General features: G+C 39.2%; 1 non-coding gene across 1 annotated transcript; it reads left to right on the plus strand.

Moving 5' to 3' along the window:
• Positions 1–8,271: 8,271 nt before the first annotated feature.
• LOC150032349 (small nucleolar RNA R71) lies at positions 8,272–8,378 on the plus strand. The gene has a single exon (XR_016524942.1). It is a non-coding gene; the product is annotated as a small nucleolar RNA R71 (small nucleolar RNA).
• Positions 8,379–8,705: the final 327 nt, after the last annotated feature.

Consider the following 8,705-nt stretch of genomic DNA (forward strand, 5'->3'; position numbering starts at 1 on the left):
ATGCGGTGGCAAGTCTTGTGAAATGAATCAGAAACAGAATGGGTTGAGGGAAAGGACATCACAAGTTCGTCAATCTTGTTGAGGACGTAACTAAGGTTCCATTTTCCCTTGCCTTACACCTTTCAGTGATCGGCCATGTTCCTATATGTCTATGGTAAAACAAGGATGAACGTGATGAACACAAGGTTTTTTTCCATCTTTGGAAATACTTCTTGCTTTATTTAATGCATTCTTCCAACCTTTTTTCGATAGGCGGAATAACATCTTCACTTCTGCTCTCACAGGTGAAGATGCCGTCGAGCATGCTTTAGTTAAACTTAGCCGAGTTCCTTAACGGGGATTAACTCACTCGCTTAATCCTTCCCTTTTACCCAAGGGATTAGTTACACATGATGAAGAAGATGGATGATGAATGTGTGGAGAAAAACAAAGAAATGAAAATGATTACGATAATGATATTAAAATCTAGAGATAAGCTTTTGTTACAGGTAGTGAATGAAGGATTAAAGATCAACACAGTAGATGAATGGAAAATAAGAACAAATACGAAAAGAGTGTCAATGTCTTGACATAGATCCGGATCGGAGACAATGTACTTGCCGGCGTGTGGAAGAAATGGAGTGGAAAGCTTCCCTCTCAGGCTTGCTTTCTAGGTAGAAGTGACCTTTCGCACCGAGCTTCTTCTTCAGGAATGGAAATAATTGCTTGCTCAGAGACTTACCTCTCGGTCTTGGCTCGTCGTTCTCCCGGATTTTCTCTAAATTGTCTCTTCAGACCAGCCCCCTTCTCATTGAATTTAAGGAAGCTATTTATAGACCTTGAATTCTTCTGTATTAGTGGTCCCGCTCTGAGAATCTGATAATTTTTGTCATGGCATAGTGGAAATGTCTGCTCTACTCTACGATCAATTTGTCAGAATCGTACAACAGAAAAGTACAATGTCAGAAGTCCTTGCGAATGCGTTGCTCTTCACATCTTCGATCGATTGCCACATGTGGTGTAATTATTTTAATCTCTTATCGATTACTGCATGTGGTGGAAATGCATTGATCGTTTGAGTCCATGATCAATCGTCGCATGCACTGCAATTGCGTTGTTCTTTCTTTGTTCTTGAATGATTGCTGCATACTGTGATAATGCGTTGTTCTTATTGTCCTCGAGTGATTTTCGCATCCGGTGACCTATTTCCTTAAAACAAAGACATGGACATTCCATGTTGCCATCACAATAGGGTTAGCGGGTGTGCTTACGACACTTTACAATTTTTACAATTCTAAGCCAATTTCTATACTATCGACGTAACTTTTCCTTCTTTTTGCCGCATAATCTAAATAAAAACAGTATAAATAACTTGTATTTCTACAAGTTATCACTTCCGCTGTTGGAAGCTTGATGTATGCAATGTTATGTACTAGACCTGACATATGCTACTCAGTAGGGATCGTCAGTAGGTACCAGTCTAATCCTGGACGTGATCATTAGACTGCCGTTAAGAACATCTTAAAACTCATAGTTTGTAATATCATATTATTGTTCAATAAAGTTGTTATTGAAAATCTTTAGTAAAATTAAATTCTATATTCATGAATCCAATAAACTAAGGATCCGAGGCTATTAAGTTTAAGTTTGAACTTTATGTAGTGACATAAATGTGGATCAAGTTCAAATATATATCCAAAATGGTCTATAGTATATGAATAAGATTTGGTGCCTTATTCTGGTGACACTATGGACGCGACCCATTTTGTAGTTAGTACAAACGATGTGATTCTAAACCGTTCATGTGGAGACATGAAAGTGAAGGCATCCTATGTAAAGAGTTTACATAAGACTAAACCATGAAATAATAGCTTTTTACGTTCGAAACGCCGTTTTATGTATAAAACTGACTATTTCGTTAATTGATGACCTAGGTAACTTAATCTTAATCCTGAGTTAACTATGAACTCCTGTTCACTCGAAATTATCCTTAGATCTGCATAGGTGAGAGCAGCTCATTATCACTGGCCCAATAAGCCTCCCATTTCAGGGGTAAGATCAAGTGGATAACTGGGAACATAGAGTGCAAGACGAAATTCACTCATGCCCATTATAAGGATAGTAGATAGGTTGTTCCCTTTAGTACTGAATCCAGGTCTTAAACAAGGGGCCCTACCCTCTCCTTGGCCCGAGAGGGGTTCGGTTTATAGGTTGGATCTTAAACCAATTGTTCATTAGAGGATCAGTGGAACTTAAGGAATAAGATGTACTTTTGGGGATAAAACGGTTTTTATGACCCAGCCGAGATTACAAACAACCTATGAAGAATTAGCTTACTAATCATGGTTATATCATATGGACACAAATATACCTATAGTGAGGGGAGTGCAACTACGGGACTATAGTGGAATGACCCGTTAGTTAAAGAATGTTGATTAGCTCCATCTAAAAGAGTTTAGTCAACTAATCTCGGATCGTTGGAGCCCATGATCTATAGGTCCATTAGGTTCCCCTACTAGCTCATATTGAATAAACTTAGAACAGTATGATAGAATTATTCGAATTATTCGAATTAGATGAAGAGAGAAACCAACAAGTATATGTGATATAGTGGTCGATTTTCCATTTAGAGATACAGCTTTAATGATTAAATGTGATTTAAATATCAAGAATATGAATACGTTCATATTCGGTAGCTTGGAAATAATGGAAATGGTCAAAGAATTGACTTTTGACTTTGAAAAGTCAAACTTCGACCGACTATTCAAATGTGATTTGAATTTCGAGAAAATGAATACGGATTCATTCTCGGGAGGTCAAAATTAGTCAACATCGAAAAAATCATAAAAAGTCAAAATGTTGACTTTTTGGTCAAAATTTGACTTTGACAAAACGACCATTTTGCACTTTGATTAAAGTTAGTGGGAAAATCCAAACTTTTTGTTAGATAATTTCACTAACAAGATAGTGAGCTAGGTGTTGGCTTATAGTGGAGACATCAAGTCCACTTAGATAGTGGATTTTGAGGTGTTTGGTTTTTATGAATTTGTTTCATGCAATTTTTGCATGGTTTTTTTCTATAAATTTGGGCTTTCAATTTGGATAGAGAACTTTTGACAATTTTGCCAAAGTTAGTTTCTAAATTGGGCTGGAAAAAACCACCATGTTTTGAGAAATATCAAAACCCAAAGCCAACCCAAAAAAATCCATCTCCTATTTCCATCTCTTTCTCTCTCTCGATTTCTTCATCCATCGGGTCCCACAACCCGGTTCTGAGTCCAGAGGATAGCAGGTCAGCTCTAGTGGTTGTCCAGTTCGTGTTCGGGCGGGGATAGAAGTGTTTCGGGAGCTTCAAAGGTAATATTTCAAAAAACCCTAATTAATTAATTTAGGGTTGTATGTTATTTTTGTGCAATTAGAGTAAAATTGGTCCATAATTCCGCTGAGCATGCCTATTTTTCCATCACATCCATCCAATGGCCAGTTTATATTTCTGCAATACCTTAACTAGCTGCTTTTCTTGTTTCTCAGTTAGGTTTTTGGAGATAATAACAGGCAAGGTCTCAGGTTCCCCCAAATAGACGTACTTTAGGTGGTCTGGAAGCCCCTTCAGCTTCAATCTAGGTGCCTGCAAAACAAAAAGAAGCACCTTGTCAGAAGATTCATCATCAGAACATGAGGGCATACTTACCGGCTCTGTAAATTTCCTTATTCATCCTCATCGTTGTCATAGACATCCCATAAAATAACGCATCAAGTTCTCAGTTGTGAACTTGATGCGTTATTTTATGCGATGAAATAATGGAGTAGAATGCGATGGTGGAATATGCGTTGTGCATGCAAGTTTTCTCAGTAAGCCCCAAGTATAAATCCTACTAAGTTGCCTGGTAAGCCCAGGGTCGAACACAGGGACTAAGGAAAATAGTATGCGATGGTAATTTTAGATCACTTTGCGATAACACTCAAGGTGTTGGTTGGTTTGTTGTTTAAGATATAAAAAGTATGCGGCCGATTTGAGGGAAGATTAGTTATGCGACAAATACACTGAGTATGCGAAGAAATGGGTTGAGAAGGTCTTTAGCTAGCGTTCCCTGACAATGCGTTCAAGCTATGCGATCATGCTACACTCATGCGACAGCAGTTCATTTTCCATTTCAAATGCGGTAGCTCCTAATTTTAGGACGCATGCGATGAATGCGATAATGTCTATAGAGCTTATTCCTAAGTCTCTACTTCTTGCCTATGCGATGACAAAAGATGCACACAAGGACAAGGCGACTGTATACAATCATATCCTATCTCTAGGGTGCATGCAATGCGTTAATAGCAAACAGAACTTATTCCTAAGCTTCTATCTCTTGATTATGCAGTTCTAATCTGACTCTTCCGAGCCTAGATTCTAATCTGACTTTTCCAAGCCTAGATTCTATACTTAGACTACCCTCCCGAGTATCTCTAATGGACGAATGATTCATACATAATACAAGATAATCGCATAGCATGAAGATCTCAGGTTATGCTAGCTAAGTGTATCTCAACCCATTCGACACATTTAGCTACTCATGCGTAATGTAAAGAGAGTGAACAGATATAAAGATGTAATTTCCATTTTTATAAATAGATTCAGAGTACAAAATGACAATGGAAAATAAGGGTAAAGAGCCTGATAGCAATATCTTGCTTCCCAAGGCTTTTACAATGTGTTATCTCTAATCTACCCAAAAGATGTTCTTGCTTCCACAAGAGTTGGCCCTCTCTCTGATTTCGACACACCCCGACACTCTTCCGAGTTCATCGGGATGATCTCTCGGTGTAATCTCCCTTCGCTTGCTTCGCCTTCTAAGTAAAAGAAAAACTATAAACAATGCTAACTTCTATCTATATGGTGAATTCTGTAAAACTGAGCAAACACCTTCAATGAAGATGGCCTTCAGTATTTTTAGAGCTTCAGGGTGAAGAGCTTTTTCTCTCATATGATTGCACTGATGGGATAGCATTAATTCTCTGTCTGATGCGTCGAATATTTGTCTCCGAAAAGTTGAGTGTACTTGCTATAGTAGGTCGTTAACGGCTTGTCAACGAAATCGACCATCATCAGCTTTCTGTCCTATCGTGATTTATTAAGATTTCACCCAGATGCGCCTACCTTAATGCGTCGGCTCTATGTGGCCACCTTCTTGAGCAGATTTTTGTAAGCCCAAATGATTGCATAGCCTTACGGTCGCGATCTCTTAATGCGCTCGGACGTTAATTTCTTTGGATCGCATTTCCTCCTTGCGTCAACGCTTTTTCCTGCATAAAATACATAAGTTAGTTGTTTTAAGGCGATGGACGCATGCGATCGCAATATTGTGAACTTAATGCTTTTCGATGTAATATTGTATATTTTTACCATCGCAATCCTGCATTGTTTTATAACTTTGCACAGTAATAACGTGCATTTCTGCCCGTTATCACGCCCCCAAATTGAAATAATGCTTGTCCTCAAGCATAAACTAAATATTTTCTTTAGAAAGTCGACCACCTTTTCTTTTTTAGATTTCTCAAGGATGCCTTATTCAAAGCCTATGTGCCAAAATCTCTTTAATTTTTATCTAGGCCTCTTAAAATATTTCTAGAATTTAGGGACCGCAATTTTAACCTTAAAAAAGACTTTACTAGATTCCGGAGCATCGTATGATTTATTTCATAAAAAAAAACTTTTTTACTGAGGTATTTTCAAATGATTTTTATCCTTGCGTATTTTAGACACATATTTTTTTTCTCTATGACCTTGCGCTGATCCAAGTGCCTAGCTTTCGTTTTGGCTTGCCCCTACATGTGTCATGCGGACATCCAACTATGAGCAAAGCGATCTTCCTCAGTCTAAACTCATGCCCATTTGGCAATGGAGTTGCGATCATTTTATTTATGCATTGATCATGATTCGTACCTTCGTTTTGGCTTGCCCCCACGTGTGTCATGCGGACATCCAAATACAAGTAGGATCCGATCGCAACGTTATGATTTTTTTAAAATTATTATTATTATTTTTTTAGAACATAAAAATAGCAAGGTTGAAAATGAATACCACACCCCCCAATTTAAAACACATCAATGTCCCCATTGCTGAAAGATTGAAAGAAGTCATGCGATGCTCTTAGAAAGTTTCGTACAAAGTCAGTTTGAAAGAAAGCTTGTAGACCACTAACTTCTAGAATTATTTCATGAGTTGACTGTCCTAAAATTAGGTTGCCTTTAGTATATACGGAAAGAATAGAGGCATGCGTTTCATCATTGAAATCATAATTGGCAAAGAGAAATAATATAGTGACTTACTAAATTAATTAATGTATAATGATTGCTCTGACTAAAGAGGATGCGATGATAAAATTATCAAAGTTAAAATGATATGCGATAGAGCAAAATTTGGAATAAATAAAGTCAAGGAAAAATACAACCCCCAAATTTGCTCTGTCGCTCGCATTATTTGTGAACGCATCCTGCTTTGTGACGAACTGCTCTCTTCGATTGTGGTGATGGAGTAAAGTAATTGCATCTTTCGTGTAGCACCTCCGCAATCGTTCACCTTGATCATTGCAAAGAAAATATTGAAAGGGTCAAATAAAAAAACAAAGTTAACAAAATCGTTTACTACGATCGTTCAGCACGATCGCATTCTCGCCATTTTTTTTAAAGGACAAATATACAATAACAGATAAAAGCAAGGTAATGAAAGTTCATGAAGCATTGATAGGAAGAAGGATATTCCAAAAGATTGCATCCCTAATGAGTTTGAGTTGCATGGTAATGCAGGGACTGCATATTTTAGTTTGGACTTTTTATGTCCATGACGACTTTCTCTTCTTTTCTCGGTCTTCTGGGATCTTGATTGCCTTAATCCAGAACTTTTCCCCGTTGACGTTCATTAAGATTTCCCACTTGTGCACATCAATTTAAGCGCGACCGGTCGAGAGAAATGGTCACCCCAATATGATGGGCGTATCTTCGTCTGCTTTATAGTCCAGAATGATGAAGTCTACTGGCAAGATGAATTTGTCAATTGAGATTGCGGCATCTTTCAACTCTCAATCGGGAGGTATTCGGGATCTATTCGCAAGTAGAAGAGTCTCTGTCGTGGGCGTGAGTTTTCCCATATTCAATCGTTTAAAGATTGATAGCGGCATTACATTTATACTCGCCCCAAGTTCGCATAGTGCTTGACCAATGTAGACCCCTCCAATTGAGCATGGTATCGTGAAGCTTCCTGGGTCACACATTTTTTGTGGGATCATAGCATTTTGCGTTACTGCCACTGTAGCGATCTTTTCTTCATCATTCTGTTTCTTTTTCAATCTTTGTGGGAATGGTGGTAGTTGGACTTCTTCTATCTCGTGTTCTAGAGGCTTGAAGGTGGACGCAACTTCTGGGTTCATCTTTTGGGGCTCTTTTGAATCATATGTCAACGGGTCCTCGGTTGTCACCGCATTCAAGTTGGTCATGATGGGTTCTTCCCCTACTTCCGCTGTCATTTTTCCCTTAGCAAAGAGACTACTAAGCATTGTTCCTTTCCTGTACCCCCAGAGTTGCGAGGGAGCTCAGTTGAGCTTGACAATGCTCCTTGTGGTCTATTTTTGAGTTTGCCCGCGATCTGTCCTAGCTGAATTTTCAGATTTTGGATGGACATCGCTTGATTCTGAAGCACTGATTCATTCTTCTCAATACACTGCTTCGGCAAGCTCTCTAAGGATGAAGATTACAATACCTTCGAACTGCTAGCTCGGTTATGCGTTTGGCCGTTTGTTCGCAGGAAAAATCCTGGTGGCCCTTCCTTTTGCGCCACTGATTGAAAATTATGTTGTTGATTTTTCCACGCGAAGTTAGGGTGGTTCCTCCACCCGGGGTTATACGTATCAAAGAAAGGGTGATTCTTTATAAAGCATACGAACTACGAATTCCCTGGGCATTCTTCAATCGGATGTGCTTCTCCACAGATGACACAACTTGTGGTCGTTTGAGCAATTTCGTTGACCTGTCCTTTTTGCGTTCCCATGCTATTAATTGAGATGCCTTGTATCAAACTCATCATCGCGTTCATTTGAGTTTGTAGGGATGCGATGGACCCAGTGTTCGTGTCACTATCTTTGATCGCTTTCTCTCTAGTCTTCATGATTTTTAGAAATGCGATCAAGGATATTCTTGGCCTCCTCATAAGTTTTATCCAGCAAACCTCCAGCTGCTGCCGCATTGGCAGCCGTCTGCGATGCTAGGTTCAGTCATTGGTAGAAAATCTCCATCTGTAAACAATCTGGTAAGCCGTTATGCGGGCAATCTCTTACCAGCCTCTTAAACCACGCCTAAGCATCGCTGAGCGATTCGTCAATATCATGTTCAAAATTAGTGATCAGCTTTCTCCTTCTGGCATTCTCCGTTGGAGGGAAGTATTTCTTCATGAACTTTTCCACTACTTGTTCCCACGATGTTATCTCCCCTGGTTCGAGAGAATAAGCCCATTTTCGTGCTTGGTCGCATAAGGAAAATGGGAACAACGTTAGTCAAACCTCCTCGTTAGAGATATTTGGGAACATAAAAGTGTTGCATTTCAATAAAACTCCGGAGATGGGCGTGTGGATCCTCGCCATGCCTTCCACCAAACTGTCTGGTCGTTTGAATCATCTGCAAACCTCGATCCGTCCAACGTTGGCCTCATGATTCCTGGGAAAAAATCATATAGGTTGGGTGATGCA

Source organism: Benincasa hispida, chromosome 11, assembly GCF_027475165.1.
Source record: "Benincasa hispida cultivar pf3 chromosome 11, pf3_genome.v1.1, whole genome shotgun sequence".
Taxonomy (NCBI): Eukaryota; Viridiplantae; Streptophyta; class Magnoliopsida; order Cucurbitales; family Cucurbitaceae; genus Benincasa; species Benincasa hispida.